We start from the raw sequence: 15531 nt of genomic DNA, 5'->3' as shown, positions 1-15531 counted from the left end.
CGCTGGCTGCGCGTGTCATAATAGGCTCTGAGCCTTTATATACCTGTGCACAGCAGCAGCCACCTTCAGTCTGCTGCTGGACAGCCAGCAGCAGCAGCAGCAGGAGAGGTATGTAATCAGGAGCCCTCCTGCTAAGGGTAGACAGCTGCTCGTTCACCCCACCCCCCGCCTTAATTGGTTCTCCTCCCTTCCAACGGTGTTGAGGTGGGTGGGAACAGCAGGGGGTGAAGGTGCTGTGTTTAAAGAGGTGGAGTTATGCAGATCTAAAACGCGTGGATTGCAGCAGCAGCAAGCCGAAAAGTGCAGGCATGTAAGGGATCTAGAGGTTGACAACATGTCTTCTTAACGGGAGTCCAGGAGCTCATCTCCACAAATGGACTTTTCAGGATCCTTGGGTGGCTCCGTAGTTTGAAACCAATTCTGGTTATCGCTTCTCGGCCTTTTGGCTAAGATCAAGTGTAGTATCTTTTGAAAAGGCAGTTTTGTCCTTGGGCTGCCCTAGTAAATTGATGCATATTACACACTGGTTTGGTGCACTTGTTAGTACGCCAGGTGGCTCATAGAGTTATCTGATGGAAAACATGGCACTCCAGGATCGAAGTCACTAGGCTGGGTAAGTGTGAGGGCTTTGGAGCAATGTGCCCCAGGAGTAGGCGCCCTGGTGGGAGTCCAAGCTTACTGGGACTGGGAACCCCAGAAAGACTTGGCTTCGTAGCACGCCGCACCTTTGCCAATCATACTTTCTGAGCAACCCCCCCTATTCCTGGCCTCCGGGCTAGGAAGGGGAATTTTTATAAACCCGGTCGGAGGTCCGGTCAGCTTTGGGCTGAGAAACCAACACAGGCTCCAGCTCCACTAGGGTGGCAGCCTAGATGGAAGCTGGGAGCACGAAAACGGCTCTTCTCCGGCTTCGGCTAGGGAGAGCATCGGAGATCCCTGACCCTCGCTGTGGCCTTCTGGCTCGGAGGGATGGGGATGGTTTATTGGGAACCCTCTCCTCCGGGAAGGGTCCACATGAATCCTCACCTTGTGCGCTGTTTTGGTGTGACTTCGGTCACATTTTTCAGTGCCTTGGATGCAGCTTCAATCAAAAAATCTTTTCTTATCAGTTTAATATCTGATACGTCCCCTATCTGGGGACCATATATTAAATGGATTTTTAGAACAGGGAGATGGAAAAAGAGCTTGCTCTGTCCACTCCACGCATTGACCTGGTATTGCAGTATCTCCAGGACCGGTGCACCCCTTCTTTAATGCAGTTTCTAAAATCAGAAAGAATTGAATTCAATGTTTTTTGTTCATTTTGCTTGTTTGATGGATTTGGGGATGGACTCTTTGGCTTTGCTTTTCTTCTCCTCATTGGATTTTTCATGTTCAAAGTTGCAGAAGCCAGATTACAAGCTCATTTTGGTTCAACTTCAGCAACTGTGCATTGCATTGCCATGTAATGTGATGCAATGCTATCTTTCTAGCTCTCCCTTTTTACTTCCTTTTGGATAAACAGACATATTAGGCAAGCATTTTGGAGCTTTCACCTAAATAACTACAGGTGGTGAGATAAGCTGCACAATATAATTGACCTTTCAGTATATTGTTGCACACACACCATCTATTTAGCAAATGCCCTTGTTATCAACAGCAGCCTTTTAAACTCACCTGAGCTAACAGGTATGTGCGCTGGTTACTCTGCTGCGCTTAAAATTTCTTTTTTGGTTTGCTACAATGCCTTTTCTGAAACGTTGTCTCCTTCTGCTGGAACACTGACTTCTTTGATTTAATGCCTGCAGACTATAAAAGAGAACCCAACCCAAAAAGTTTGGTTGATTAGTCTGTGGCATTCTGTTAAACTGTTGCTTATGGCGGTCTCTGTGAGCTTCTCAGCGACATTCAGCCAGCCAGGTATCCTGCCTGCAGTAGATGGAATGTGGCAATGGAACGCTGGCTGCGCGTGTCATAATAGGCTCTGAGCCTTTATATACCTGTGCACAGCAGCAGCCACCTTCAGTCTGCTGCTGGACAGCCAGCAGCAGCAGCAGCAGGAGAGGTATGTAATCAGGAGCCCTCCTGCTAAGGGTAGACAGCTGCTCGTTCCACCCCACCCCCCGCCTTAATTGGTTCTCCTCCCTTCCAACGGTGTTGAGGCGGGTGGGAACAGCAGGGGGTGAAGGTGCTGTGTTTAAAGAGGTGGAGTTATGCAGATCTAAAACGCGTGGATTGCAGCAGCAGCAAGCCGAAAAGTGCAGGCATGTAAGGGATCTAGAGGTTGACAACATGTCTTCTTAACGGGAGTCCAGGAGCTCATCTCCACAAATGGACTTTTCAGGATCCTTGGGTGGCTCCGTAGTTTGAAACCAATTCTGGTTATCGCTTCTCGGCCTTTTGGCTAAGATCAAGTGTAGTATCTGTTCTTATCAGTTTAATATCTGATACGTCCCCTATCTGGGGACCATATATTAAATGGATTTTTAGAACAGGGAGATGGAAAAAGAGCTTGCTCTGTCCACTCCACGCATTGACCTGGTATTGCAGTATCTCCAGGACCGGTGCACCCCTTCTTTAATGCAGTTTCTAAAATCAGAAAGAATTGAATTCAATGTTTTTTGTTCATTTTGCTTGTTTGTCGGATTTGGGGATGGACTCTTTGGCTTTGCTTTTCTTCTCCTCATTGGATTTTTCATGTTCAAAGTTGCAGAAGCCAGATTACAAGCTCATTTTGGTTCAACTTCAGCAACTGTGCATTGCATTGCCATGTAATGTGATGCAATGCTATCTTTCTAGCTCTCCCTTTTTACTTCCTTTTGGATAAACAGACATATTAGGCAAGCATTTTGGAGCTTTCACCTAAATAACTACAGGTGGTGAGATAAGCTGCACAATATAATTGACCTTTCAGTATATTGTTGCACACACACCATCTATTTAGCAAATGCCCTTGTTATCAACAGCAGCCTTTTAAACTCACCTGAGCTAACAGGTATGTGCGCTGGTTACTCTGCTGCGCTTAAAATTTCTTTTTTGGTTTGCTACAATGCCTTTTCTGAAACGTTGTCTCCTTCTGCTGGAACACTGACTTCTTTCATTTAATGCCTGCAGACTATAAAAGAGAACCCAACCCAAAAAGTTTGGTTGATTAGTCTGTGGCATTCTGTTAAACTGTTGCTTATGGCGGTCTCTGTGAGCTTCTCAGCGACATTCAGCCAGCCAGGTATCCTGCCTGCAGTAGATGGAATGTGGCAATGGAACGCTGGCTGCGCGTGTCATAATAGGCTCTGAGCCTTTATATACCTGTGCACAGCAGCAGCCACCTTCAGTCTGCTGCTGGACAGCCAGCAGCAGCAGCAGCAGGAGAGGTATGTAATCAGGAGCCCTCCTGCTAAGGGTAGACAGCTGCTCGTTCCACCCCACCCCCCGCCTTAATTGGTTCTCCTCCCTTCCAACGGTGTTGAGGCGGGTGGGAACAGCAGGGGGTGAAGGTGCTGTGTTTAAAGAGGTGGAGTTATGCAGATCTAAAACGCGTGGATTGCAGCAGCAGCAAGCCGAAAAGTGCAGGCATGTAAGGGATCTAGAGGTTGACAACATGTCTTCTTAACGGGAGTCCAGGAGCTCATCTCCACAAATGGACTTTTCAGGATCCTTGGGTGGCTCCGTAGTTTGAAACCAATTCTGGTTATCGCTTCTCGGCCTTTTGGCTAAGATCAAGTGTAGTATCTGTTCTTATCAGTTTAATATCTGATACGTCCCCTATCTGGGGACCATATATTAAATGGATTTTTAGAACAGGGAGATGGAAAAAGAGCTTGCTCTGTCCACTCCACGCATTGACCTGGTATTGCAGTATCTCCAGGACCGGTGCACCCCTTCTTTAATGCAGTTTCTAAAATCAGAAAGAATTGAATTCAATGTTTTTTGTTCATTTTGCTTGTTTGTCGGATTTGGGGATGGACTCTTTGGCTTTGCTTTTCTTCTCCTCATTGGATTTTTCATGTTCAAAGTTGCAGAAGCCAGATTACAAGCTCATTTTGGTTCAACTTCAGCAACTGTGCATTGCATTGCCATGTAATGTGATGCAATGCTATCTTTCTAGCTCTCCCTTTTTACTTCCTTTTGGATAAACAGACATATTAGGCAAGCATTTTGGAGCTTTCACCTAAATAACTACAGGTGGTGAGATAAGCTGCACAATATAATTGACCTTTCAGTATATTGTTGCACACACACCATCTATTTAGCAAATGCCCTTGTTATCAACAGCAGCCTTTTAAACTCACCTGAGCTAACAGGTATGTGCGCTGGTTACTCTGCTGCGCTTAAAATTTCTTTTTTGGTTTGCTACAATGCCTTTTCTGAAACGTTGTCTCCTTCTGCTGGAACACTGACTTCTTTCATTTAATGCCTGCAGACTATAAAAGAGAACCCAACCCAAAAAGTTTGGTTGATTAGTCTGTGGCATTCTGTTAAACTGTTGCTTATGGCGGTCTCTGTGAGCTTCTCAGCGACATTCAGCCAGCCAGGTATCCTGCCTGCAGTAGATGGAATGTGGCAATGGAACGCTGGCTGCGCGTGTCATAATAGGCTCTGAGCCTTTATATACCTGTGCACAGCAGCAGCCACCTTCAGTCTGCTGCTGGACAGCCAGCAGCAGCAGCAGCAGGAGAGGTATGTAATCAGGAGCCCTCCTGCTAAGGGTAGACAGCTGCTCGTTCCACCCCACCCCCCGCCTTAATTGGTTCTCCTCCCTTCCAACGGTGTTGAGGCGGGTGGGAACAGCAGGGGGTGAAGGTGCTGTGTTTAAAGAGGTGGAGTTATGCAGATCTAAAACGCGTGGATTGCAGCAGCAGCAAGCCGAAAAGTGCAGGCATGTAAGGGATCTAGAGGTTGACAACATGTCTTCTTAACGGGAGTCCAGGAGCTCATCTCCACAAATGGACTTTTCAGGATCCTTGGGTGGCTCCGTAGTTTGAAACCAATTCTGGTTATCGCTTCTCGGCCTTTTGGCTAAGATCAAGTGTAGTATCTGTTCTTATCAGTTTAATATCTGATACGTCCCCTATCTGGGGACCATATATTAAATGGATTTTTAGAACAGGGAGATGGAAAAAGAGCTTGCTCTGTCCACTCCACGCATTGACCTGGTATTGCAGTATCTCCAGGACCGGTGCACCCCTTCTTTAATGCAGTTTCTAAAATCAGAAAGAATTGAATTCAATGTTTTTTGTTCATTTTGCTTGTTTGTCGGATTTGGGGATGGACTCTTTGGCTTTGCTTTTCTTCTCCTCATTGGATTTTTCATGTTCAAAGTTGCAGAAGCCAGATTACAAGCTCATTTTGGTTCAACTTCAGCAACTGTGCATTGCATTGCCATGTAATGTGATGCAATGCTATCTTTCTAGCTCTCCCTTTTTACTTCCTTTTGGATAAACAGACATATTAGGCAAGCATTTTGGAGCTTTCACCTAAATAACTACAGGTGGTGAGATAAGCTGCACAATATAATTGACCTTTCAGTATATTGTTGCACACACACCATCTATTTAGCAAATGCCCTTGTTATCAACAGCAGCCTTTTAAACTCACCTGAGCTAACAGGTATGTGCGCTGGTTACTCTGCTGCGCTTAAAATTTCTTTTTTGGTTTGCTACAATGCCTTTTCTGAAACGTTGTCTCCTTCTGCTGGAACACTGACTTCTTTCATTTAATGCCTGCAGACTATAAAAGAGAACCCAACCCAAAAAGTTTGGTTGATTAGTCTGTGGCATTCTGTTAAACTGTTGCTTATGGCGGTCTCTGTGAGCTTCTCAGCGACATTCAGCCAGCCAGGTATCCTGCCTGCAGTAGATGGAATGTGGCAATGGAACACTGGCTGCGCGTGTCATAATAGGCTCTGAGCCTTTATATACCTGTGCACAGCAGCAGCCACCTTCAGTCTGCTGCTGGACAGCCAGCAGCAGCAGCAGCAGGAGAGGTATGTAATCAGGAGCCCTCCTGCTAAGGGTAGACAGCTGCTCGTTCCACCCCACCCCCCGCCTTAATTGGTTCTCCTCCCTTCCAACGGTGTTGAGGCGGGTGGGAACAGCAGGGGGTGAAGGTGCTGTGTTTAAAGAGGTAGAGTTATGCAGATCTAAAACGCGTGGATTGCAGCAGCAGCAAGCCGAAAAGTGCAGGCATGTAAGGGATCTAGAGGTTGACAACATGTCTTCTTAACGGGAGTCCAGGAGCTCATCTCCACAAATGGACTTTTCAGGATCCTTGGGTGGCTCCGTAGTTTGAAACCAATTCTGGTTATCGCTTCTCGGCCTTTTGGCTAAGATCAAGTGTAGTATCTGTTCTTATCAGTTTAATATCTGATACGTCCCCTATCTGGGGACCATATATTAAATGGATTTTTAGAACAGGGAGATGGAAAAAGAGCTTGCTCTGTCCACTCCACGCATTGACCTGGTATTGCAGTATCTCCAGGACCGGTGCACCCCTTCTTTAATGCAGTTTCTAAAATCAGAAAGAATTGAATTCAATGTTTTTTGTTCATTTTGCTTGTTTGTCGGATTTGGGGATGGACTCTTTGGCTTTGCTTTTCTTCTCCTCATTGGATTTTTCATGTTCAAAGTTGCAGAAGCCAGATTACAAGCTCATTTTGGTTCAACTTCAGCAACTGTGCATTGCATTGTCATGTAATGTGATGCAATGCTATCTTTCTAGCTCTCCCTTTTTACTTCCTTTTGGATAAACAGACATATTAGGCAAGCATTTTGGAGCTTTCACCTAAATAACTACAGGTGGTGAGATAAGCTGCACAATATAATTGACCTTTCAGTATATTGTTGCACACACACCATCTATTTAGCAAATGCCCTTGTTATCAACAGCAGCCTTTTAAACTCACCTGAGCTAACAGGTATGTGCGCTGGTTACTCTGCTGCGCTTAAAATTTCTTTTTTGGTTTGCTACAATGCCTTTTCTGAAACGTTGTCTCCTTCTGCTGGAACACTGACTTCTTTCATTTAATGCCTGCAGACTATAAAAGAGAACCCAACCCAAAAAGTTTGGTTGATTAGTCTGTGGCATTCTGTTAAACTGTTGCTTATGGCGGTCTCTGTGAGCTTCTCAGCGACATTCAGCCATCCAGGTATCCCGCCTGCAGTAGACGGAATGTGGCAATGGAACGCTGGCTGCGCGTGTCATAATAGGCTCTGAGCCTTTATATACCTGTGCACAGCAGCAGCCACCTTCAGTCTGCTGCTGGACAGCCAGCAGCAGCAGCAGCAGGAGAGGTATGTAATCAGGAGCCCTCCTGCTAAGGGTAGACAGCTGCTCGTTCCACCCCACCCCCCGCCTTAATTGGTTCTCCTCCCTTCCAACGGTGTTGAGGCGGGTGGGAACAGCAGGGGGTGAAGGTGCTGTGTTTAAAGAGGTGGAGTTATGCAGATCTAAAACGCGTGGATTGCAGCAGCAGCAAGCCGAAAAGTGCAGGCATGTAAGGGATCTAGAGGTTGACAACATGTCTTCTTAACGGGAGTCCAGGAGCTCATCTCCACAAATGGACTTTTCAGGATCCTTGGGTGGCTCCGTAGTTTGAAACCAATTCTGGTTATCGCTTCTCGGCCTTTTGGCTAAGATCAAGTGTAGTATCTGTTCTTATCAGTTTAATATCTGATACGTCCCCTATCTGAGGACCATATATTAAATGGATTTTTAGAACAGGGAGATGGAAAAAGAGCTTGCTCTGTCCACTCCACGCATTGACCTGGTATTGCAGTATCTCCAGGACCGGTGCACCCCTTCTTTAATGCAGTTTCTAAAATCAGAAAGAATTGAATTCAATGTTTTTTGTTCATTTTGCTTGTTTGTCGGATTTGGGGATGGACTCTTTGGCTTTGCTTTTCTTCTCCTCATTGGATTTTTCATGTTCAAAGTTGCAGAAGCCAGATTACAAGCTCATTTTGGTTCAACTTCAGCAACTGTGCATTGCATTGCCATGTAATGTGATGCAATGCTATCTTTCTAGCTCTCCCTTTTTACTTCCTTTTGGATAAACAGACATATTAGGCAAGCATTTTGGAGCTTTCACCTAAATAACTACAGGTGGTGAGATAAGCTGCACAATATAATTGACCTTTCAGTATATTGTTGCACACACACCATCTATTTAGCAAATGCCCTTGTTATCAACAGCAGCCTTTTAAACTCACCTGAGCTAACAGGTATGTGCGCTGGTTACTCTGCTGCGCTTAAAATTTCTTTTTTGGTTTGCTACAATGCCTTTTCTGAAACGTTGTCTCCTTCTGCTGGAACACTGACTTCTTTCATTTAATGCCTGCAGACTATAAAAGAGAACCCAACCCAAAAAGTTTGGTTGATTAGTCTGTGGCATTCTGTTAAACTGTTGCTTATGGCGGTCTCTGTGAGCTTCTCAGCGACATTCAGCCAGCCAGGTATCCTGCCTGCAGTAGATGGAATGTGGCAATGGAACGCTGGCTGCGCGTGTCATAATAGGCTCTGAGCCTTTATATACCTGTGCACAGCAGCAGCCACCTTCAGTCTGCTGCTGGACAGCCAGCAGCAGCAGCAGCAGGAGAGGTATGTAATCAGGAGCCCTCCTGCTAAGGGTAGACAGCTGCTCGTTCCACCCCACCCCCCGCCTTAATTGGTTCTCCTCCCTTCCAACGGTGTTGAGGCGGGTGGGAACAGCAGGGGGTGAAGGTGCTGTGTTTAAAGAGGTGGAGTTATGCAGATCTAAAACGCGTGGATTGCAGCAGCAGCAAGCCGAAAAGTGCAGGCATGTAAGGGATCTAGAGGTTGACAACATGTCTTCTTAACGGGAGTCCAGGAGCTCATCTCCACAAATGGACTTTTCAGGATCCTTGGGTGGCTCCGTAGTTTGAAACCAATTCTGGTTATCGCTTCTCGGCCTTTTGGCTAAGATCAAGTGTAGTATCTGTTCTTATCAGTTTAATATCTGATACGTCCCCTATCTGGGGACCATATATTAAATGGATTTTTAGAACAGGGAGATGGAAAAAGAGCTTGCTCTGTCCACTCCACGCATTGACCTGGTATTGCAGTATCTCCAGGACCGGTGCACCCCTTCTTTAATGCAGTTTCTAAAATCAGAAAGAATTGAATTCAATGTTTTTTGTTCATTTTGCTTGTTTGTCGGATTTGGGGATGGACTCTTTGGCTTTGCTTTTCTTCTCCTCATTGGATTTTTCATGTTCAAAGTTGCAGAAGCCAGATTACAAGCTCATTTTGGTTCAACTTCAGCAACTGTGCATTGCATTGCCATGTAATGTGATGCAATGCTATCTTTCTAGCTCTCCCTTTTTACTTCCTTTTGGATAAACAGACATATTAGGCAAGCATTTTGGAGCTTTCACCTAAATAACTACAGGTGGTGAGATAAGCTGCACAATATAATTGACCTTTCAGTATATTGTTGCACACACACCATCTATTTAGCAAATGCCCTTGTTATCAACAGCAGCCTTTTAAACTCACCTGAGCTAACAGGTATGTGCGCTGGTTACTCTGCTGCGCTTAAAATTTCTTTTTTGGTTTGCTACAATGCCTTTTCTGAAACGTTGTCTCCTTCTGCTGGAACACTGACTTCTTTCATTTAATGCCTGCAGACTATAAAAGAGAACCCAACCCAAAAAGTTTGGTTGATTAGTCTGTGGCATTCTGTTAAACTGTTGCTTATGGCGGTCTCTGTGAGCTTCTCAGCGACATTCAGCCAGCCAGGTATCCTGCCTGCAGTAGATGGAATGTGGCAATGGAACGCTGGCTGCGCGTGTCATAATAGGCTCTGAGCCTTTATATACCTGTGCACAGCAGCAGCCACCTTCAGTCTGCTGCTGGACAGCCAGCAGCAGCAGCAGCAGGAGAGGTATGTAATCAGGAGCCCTCCTGCTAAGGGTAGACAGCTGCTCGTTCCACCCCACCCCCCGCCTTAATTGGTTCTCCTCCCTTCCAACGGTGTTGAGGCGGGTGGGAACAGCAGGGGGTGAAGGTGCTGTGTTTAAAGAGGTGGAGTTATGCAGATCTAAAACGCGTGGATTGCAGCAGCAGCAAGCCGAAAAGTGCAGGCATGTAAGGGATCTAGAGGTTGACAACATGTCTTCTTAACGGGAGTCCAGGAGCTCATCTCCACAAATGGACTTTTCAGGATCCTTGGGTGGCTCCGTAGTTTGAAACCAATTCTGGTTATCGCTTCTCGGCCTTTTGGCTAAGATCAAGGGTAGTATCTGTTCTTATCAGTTTAATATCTGATACGTCCCCTATCTGGGGACCATATATTAAATGGATTTTTAGAACAGGGAGATGGAAAAAGAGCTTGCTCTGTCCACTCCACGCATTGACCTGGTATTGCAGTATCTCCAGGACCGGTGCACCCCTTCTTTAATGCAGTTTCTAAAATCAGAAAGAATTGAATTCAATGTTTTTTGTTCATTTTGCTTGTTTGTCGGATTTGGGGATGGACTCTTTGGCTTTGCTTTTCTTCTCCTCATTGGATTTTTCATGTTCAAAGTTGCAGAAGCCAGATTACAAGCTCATTTTGGTTCAACTTCAGCAACTGTGCATTGCATTGCCATGTAATGTGATGCAATGCTATCTTTCTAGCTCTCCCTTTTTACTTCCTTTTGGATAAACAGACATATTAGGCAAGCATTTTGGAGCTTTCACCTAAATAACTACAGGTGGTGAGATAAGCTGCACAATATAATTGACCTTTCAGTATATTGTTGCACACACACCATCTATTTAGCAAATGCCCTTGTTATCAACAGCAGCCTTTTAAACTCACCTGAGCTAACAGGTATGTGCGCTGGTTACTCTGCTGCGCTTAAAATTTCTTTTTTGGTTTGCTACAATGCCTTTTCTGAAACGTTGTCTCCTTCTGCTGGAACACTGACTTCTTTCATTTAATGCCTGCAGACTATAAAAGAGAACCCAACCCAAAAAGTTTGGTTGATTAGTCTGTGGCATTCTGTTAAACTGTTGCTTATGGCGGTCTCTGTGAGCTTCTCAGCGACATTCAGCCAGCCAGGTATCCTGCCTGCAGTAGATGGAATGTGGCAATGGAACGCTGGCTGCGCGTGTCATAATAGGCTCTGAGCCTTTATATACCTGTGCACAGCAGCAGCCACCTTCAGTCTGCTGCTGGACAGCCAGCAGCAGCAGCAGCAGGAGAGGTATGTAATCAGGAGCCCTCCTGCTAAGGGTAGACAGCTGCTCGTTCCACCCCACCCCCCGCCTTAATTGGTTCTCCTCCCTTCCAACGGTGTTGAGGCGGGTGGGAACAGCAGGGGGTGAAGGTGCTGTGTTTAAAGAGGTGGAGTTATGCAGATCTAAAACGCGTGGATTGCAGCAGCAGCAAGCCGAAAAGTGCAGGCATGTAAGGGATCTAGAGGTTGACAACATGTCTTCTTAACGGGAGTCCAGGAGCTCATCTCCACAAATGGACTTTTTAGGATCCTTGGGTGGCTCCGTAGTTTGAAACCAATTCTGGTTATCGCTTCTCGGCCTTTTGGCTACGACCAAGTGTTGTTGCTGGAAGACTCCAAAGCCTATCGCATCCTCGGCCTTGAGGCATCGGCAGTTCTACTGTCTTAAGCCTCCTGCTGCTATAGGGGGTGTGCGTGCTGAAGAGAACCAAGAAGGCGATCGACTTATCTGAATATGGCGATGGCGACATCGGCTACTCTCCGTTCTGCTGGAGCTGGCGACTTGAAGATCAAGAACTCTTTCAAGATTGAAGTTGAAGAGCGAGCCCGTGACAAGTTCTCCCTGTCTTTCTTCGTGAGGAAGGTCCTGCTTGAGATCCTGCAGGTGAAAAGGGAGAACATTCTGGCACTTCAAGATGCTCCTGGACGCTTTGTGCTTACCCTGACCTCTGAAGTGGCATCTCAGAATTTTTACCATCAGATCAAGCTGAGACTTCAGGAGGAAGATCTTAAAGGACTGTGTTTTGTGACCCTCTGCCTGGCAGAAGAGAAGTCTGTGGGGGTTCATATGAGCAATCCGCATGTCTCTGAAAAGGATGTGGCTGCGTTTCTGCATAACTATTGCTCTGAGGTCCACTTTTCTCACAAAATCATGAACTCTGAGAGGTTGTGGACCGGAAAATACAAGTTCATCGTGAAGCTGAGAGAAGGTTTGGGAATTGGTGGACTCATTCATCCGCCTCAGAGCTTCCTGATTGGCAGAGAGAGAGGAAGACTCTTCTATCCAGGGATGCCTATCTTCTGCAGAAAATGTATGGACTTTGGGCATTCCTTTGAGAGCTGCAAGGAGGAGAACGCTCTTTGCAAGAAGTGCTATCAAAAAGGACATGTCACTCTGAACTGCCCAAATCAGATGATCTGTAATATCTGCCGTATCCCTGGGCACTCTTTTCGGGATTGTCCGTTGAGAAAAAAGACCTTCAGCTATGCAGATGCAGCTCGGGGGGGAGCCCCTCCGAAGCGGTCCAGTCCTGAAGAACAAACAGACAAATCCAAGGACCCTCCCGGGAACCCTTCTGGGGATCCGCCCAAGGACACTGCTGGGGACCCGCCTGGGGGTAGCATTGTTCTCAAGGATTGGTCGGAGAGTCCAGATGGTCATGTGGTGGAGGAGAATCCAGCTGAGTCTGAAGTGGAGATGGGAGAGGAGTCTTCTAAGGAGGCTGGTGGTGAGGAGGAGGAGGAGGAGATTAACATTGACGTGGAGGTTTTGAGGAAAAGGAAAAAGGAGAAGTCGAGTTTGTTTAAGGGAGAGAGCGCCAGCAAAAGACCTGCTGGGCGTTTGAAAATAGTCCTCCCTAATTACTCACCTAAACCGATCATCTCAGTTCCTAAACCTGTAAACCCATCTGATCCGGTGAACATCGAGGAATTCTCAGACACGGACGTTTCTGCGGGTCCCTCTACCCCGGTCGGATTCATGTCAGATACGGACTCAAGCTCTGTTTAAATGATTTATGGCTACACTCAAAATTGCCTCACTAAATGTGAGGAGTTTAAAGGGCTCTGTCAAGAGAGCTGCTTTATTTTCTTACCTGATGACTTTAGATGCTGATATTTTTTTACTTCAAGAATGCGGCATTGACCATGACCCTAACTATAACAAACTAAGGGAAGATTGGGCGAACGGACCTTCCATCTGGTCCGGTGAAAATGGATCGCGTGCTACTGGTGTTGGCGTCCTGTTTAAAAACAAAGACTTTAAGGTTACCTCGTTCACTGAAGTTGAACCTGGACGTGCACTAGTTGTTAATGTGAGTTACTGTGGATCCGAGTTCAAGCTGATTAATGTTTATGCATCTCCGATTAAAGAGGAAAGATCCAGTTTATTAGATATCATCAAACTCTTTATACCTGGTCCTACACCAACTGTGGTTGGCGGTGACTTCAATTGTATCCGGTCTGATGAAAATAGGACATCAGGTACTAGAAGGAAAGACAAAACTGAGATGCAGTTAAAAAATCTAATCGACGATACTTGCCTGAATGATGTCTGGAGAGTAAAGAATACCTCTGAACCAGGATACACTTGGGAGAACAATCTTCTAAAATCAAGAATTGACTTTGTTCTGACATCACAGAGTTTTAAAGTGAATAAAGTGGATCTAACAGGTAACATCTTTTCTGACCACAAAACGTTAATTACTCACTTGGAATTGCCCAGTCTAGAGAAAGGGCGAGGTGTCTGGAAGTTGAACACTCTGCTGCTGGAAGATGAAAGTATAAAAGAGGAATTTTTGAAATTTTATAAAAAACTACAGGGGAAAAAACATTATTACAAAAGAATTCTAGAATGGTGGGAGTATGTGAAGTCTCAAATTAGACATTTTTTTCTCTTAGCTGGCAAAAGGAAGGCCAGACAGAATCAGAAATGGTTTAAAGACCTGAATACAAAACTGCAAACAGGTTACAAACTCAGAAATGCAGGGATAGATATGGAGGATGTTATTTTACAAGTCAAAGAAGACATTAAAAAAGCAATTGAACAGAAAGGCAAAGAAATAATTTTCAACGCCAAGGTAGAACATATGGAAAAAAATGAAACATGTTCCAGGTTCTTTTTCAAAAAATCTTTAGAACGCAAAGAATTAATTAAAGAACTTGATGGTGAAACAACTAAAGATGGACTGTTGGACAAAGCGCAAACTTTTTATCAAAATCTTTTTAGCGAAAAGAAAATTGACGCTGATTTTTTACCTGATGCTCTTAATTCATTGCAGAATCACCTTGAAAAGCAAGATCAAGAGTTGTTGATTGAAGATATCTGTGAAGAAGAACTGCTAAGTGCAATCAAAAGCTTTTCTAGAGGAAAAACACCGGGTACTGACGGACTACAAATTGAATTTTATCTTACTTTTTGGGAGATTTTAAAAGACGACCTGTTTGAGATTTTTAAAGCTGTCTTTTTATGTGACAAATTGCCTGAATCTTGGAGAAGTGGTGTGGTCACCCTGCTTTTTAAAAAAGGAGATAAGACTAATCTAGAGAACTGGAGACCAATCACGTTACTCAACGTAGATTATAAAATTATGGCAAAAATCATGGTGAACAGAATGAAGAAGGTGATAGAGAAGGTCGTGCATCCTGATCAGGTATGTGGTGTGCCTGGTCGTACAATTGCAGAAAACTTGAATATTATACGGGACGCAATTTGGTATCAGCAAGAGAGGAAGCAAAAGCTAGCTCTTCTGTCCCTTGATTTCCAGAAAGCGTACGACAGAGTCTCTCATAAGTACCTGTATTCTGTGTTAAAGAAAATGAAATTCCCGGATGTTTTTATTAAGCACATTGCACTTTTATATGATGGAAGTTTTAGCAGGATTTTAATTAATGGTTTTTTATCTTCAGAAGTTGTTCTAAAGTCGGGCGTCAAACAAGGATGCCCACTTTCGCCTCTGCTCTTTATCTGCGCAATCGAGCCTCTACTGGCAATGTTGAGGAAAGATAAGATGGTGAAAGGTGTACCCATACCAGGTGGAAATGGACTAAGTACTAAGTCACTGGGGTACATGGATGACATCACGATCCTGTGCGACTCAGAACAATCGCTGAGAAGAGCAGTAAGAACTACTGATTTTTTCTGTTTAGCATCTGCCTTCAAACTGAACTTGGAGAAGAGCGAATGTCTTGGATTCGGTGATTGGTCAGATGCGCAGATTCCTCAACTTAAAATAAGAAGTGATAAGATCAAAATTTTAGGTGTTGTGTTTACAAAAAAGAATGATGGAGAAGAAAGTTGGCAGTTGGTGAAGGAGAAAATGCAAAAGAAGATAAGTTTATGGAAACTCAGAAAATTATCAATGGAAGGTAAAAACTTGATCATTAAGTCTTTGTTGTTGCCGATAATGTTGTTTTTAAGTATGGTGTACCCCCCGAATGAGAACACAGTAAAGTTTCTCCAGAGACAAATTTTTCTTTTTCTGTGGGGATCAAAAATGGAGAAGGTTCGAAGAGAGACAATGTACAAGCAGCATAAATATGGTGGAAAGAATATCCCAAATATCAAAAAATTTTTGTACCTAAAGTTCTTTAG

At 44.8% G+C, this 15531-nt stretch overlaps 8 non-coding genes and 1 pseudogene across 8 annotated transcripts; all 9 read left to right on the top strand.

The window, feature by feature from the left end:
• Positions 1-426: 426 nt before the first annotated feature.
• On the top strand, positions 427-542 carry LOC141210775 (U2 spliceosomal RNA; annotated as a pseudogene).
• A 524-nt stretch (positions 543-1066) lies between these two features.
• On the top strand, positions 1067-1248 carry LOC141210583 (U2 spliceosomal RNA). The gene has a single exon (XR_012280739.1). It is a non-coding gene; the product is annotated as a U2 spliceosomal RNA (small nuclear RNA).
• A 1115-nt stretch (positions 1249-2363) lies between these two features.
• Positions 2364-2554, top strand: LOC141209477 (U2 spliceosomal RNA). The gene has a single exon (XR_012279671.1). It is a non-coding gene; the product is annotated as a U2 spliceosomal RNA (small nuclear RNA).
• A 1115-nt stretch (positions 2555-3669) lies between these two features.
• LOC141209476 (U2 spliceosomal RNA) lies at positions 3670-3860 on the top strand. The gene has a single exon (XR_012279670.1). It is a non-coding gene; the product is annotated as a U2 spliceosomal RNA (small nuclear RNA).
• A 1115-nt stretch (positions 3861-4975) lies between these two features.
• On the top strand, positions 4976-5166 carry LOC141209475 (U2 spliceosomal RNA). The gene has a single exon (XR_012279669.1). It is a non-coding gene; the product is annotated as a U2 spliceosomal RNA (small nuclear RNA).
• A 1115-nt stretch (positions 5167-6281) lies between these two features.
• On the top strand, positions 6282-6472 carry LOC141209474 (U2 spliceosomal RNA). The gene has a single exon (XR_012279668.1). It is a non-coding gene; the product is annotated as a U2 spliceosomal RNA (small nuclear RNA).
• Positions 6473-7587: 1115 nt separating this feature from the next.
• On the top strand, positions 7588-7778 carry LOC141210265 (U2 spliceosomal RNA). Its single transcript, XR_012280438.1, has one exon. It is a non-coding gene; the product is annotated as a U2 spliceosomal RNA (small nuclear RNA).
• A 1115-nt stretch (positions 7779-8893) lies between these two features.
• LOC141209473 (U2 spliceosomal RNA) lies at positions 8894-9084 on the top strand. Its single transcript, XR_012279667.1, has one exon. It is a non-coding gene; the product is annotated as a U2 spliceosomal RNA (small nuclear RNA).
• A 1115-nt stretch (positions 9085-10199) lies between these two features.
• On the top strand, positions 10200-10390 carry LOC141210259 (U2 spliceosomal RNA). The gene has a single exon (XR_012280432.1). It is a non-coding gene; the product is annotated as a U2 spliceosomal RNA (small nuclear RNA).
• Positions 10391-15531: the final 5141 nt, after the last annotated feature.

The sequence above is a fragment of the Phyllobates terribilis genome, unplaced genomic scaffold, assembly GCF_046119375.1.
Source record: "Phyllobates terribilis strain yellow unplaced genomic scaffold, ASM4611937v1 Scaffold_169__1_contigs__length_4117513, whole genome shotgun sequence".
Lineage (NCBI taxonomy): Eukaryota > Metazoa > Chordata > Amphibia > Anura > Dendrobatidae > Phyllobates > Phyllobates terribilis.
The sequence above is the reverse complement of the archived record's forward strand: the minus strand, read 5'-3'. Positions and strand labels throughout refer to the sequence as shown.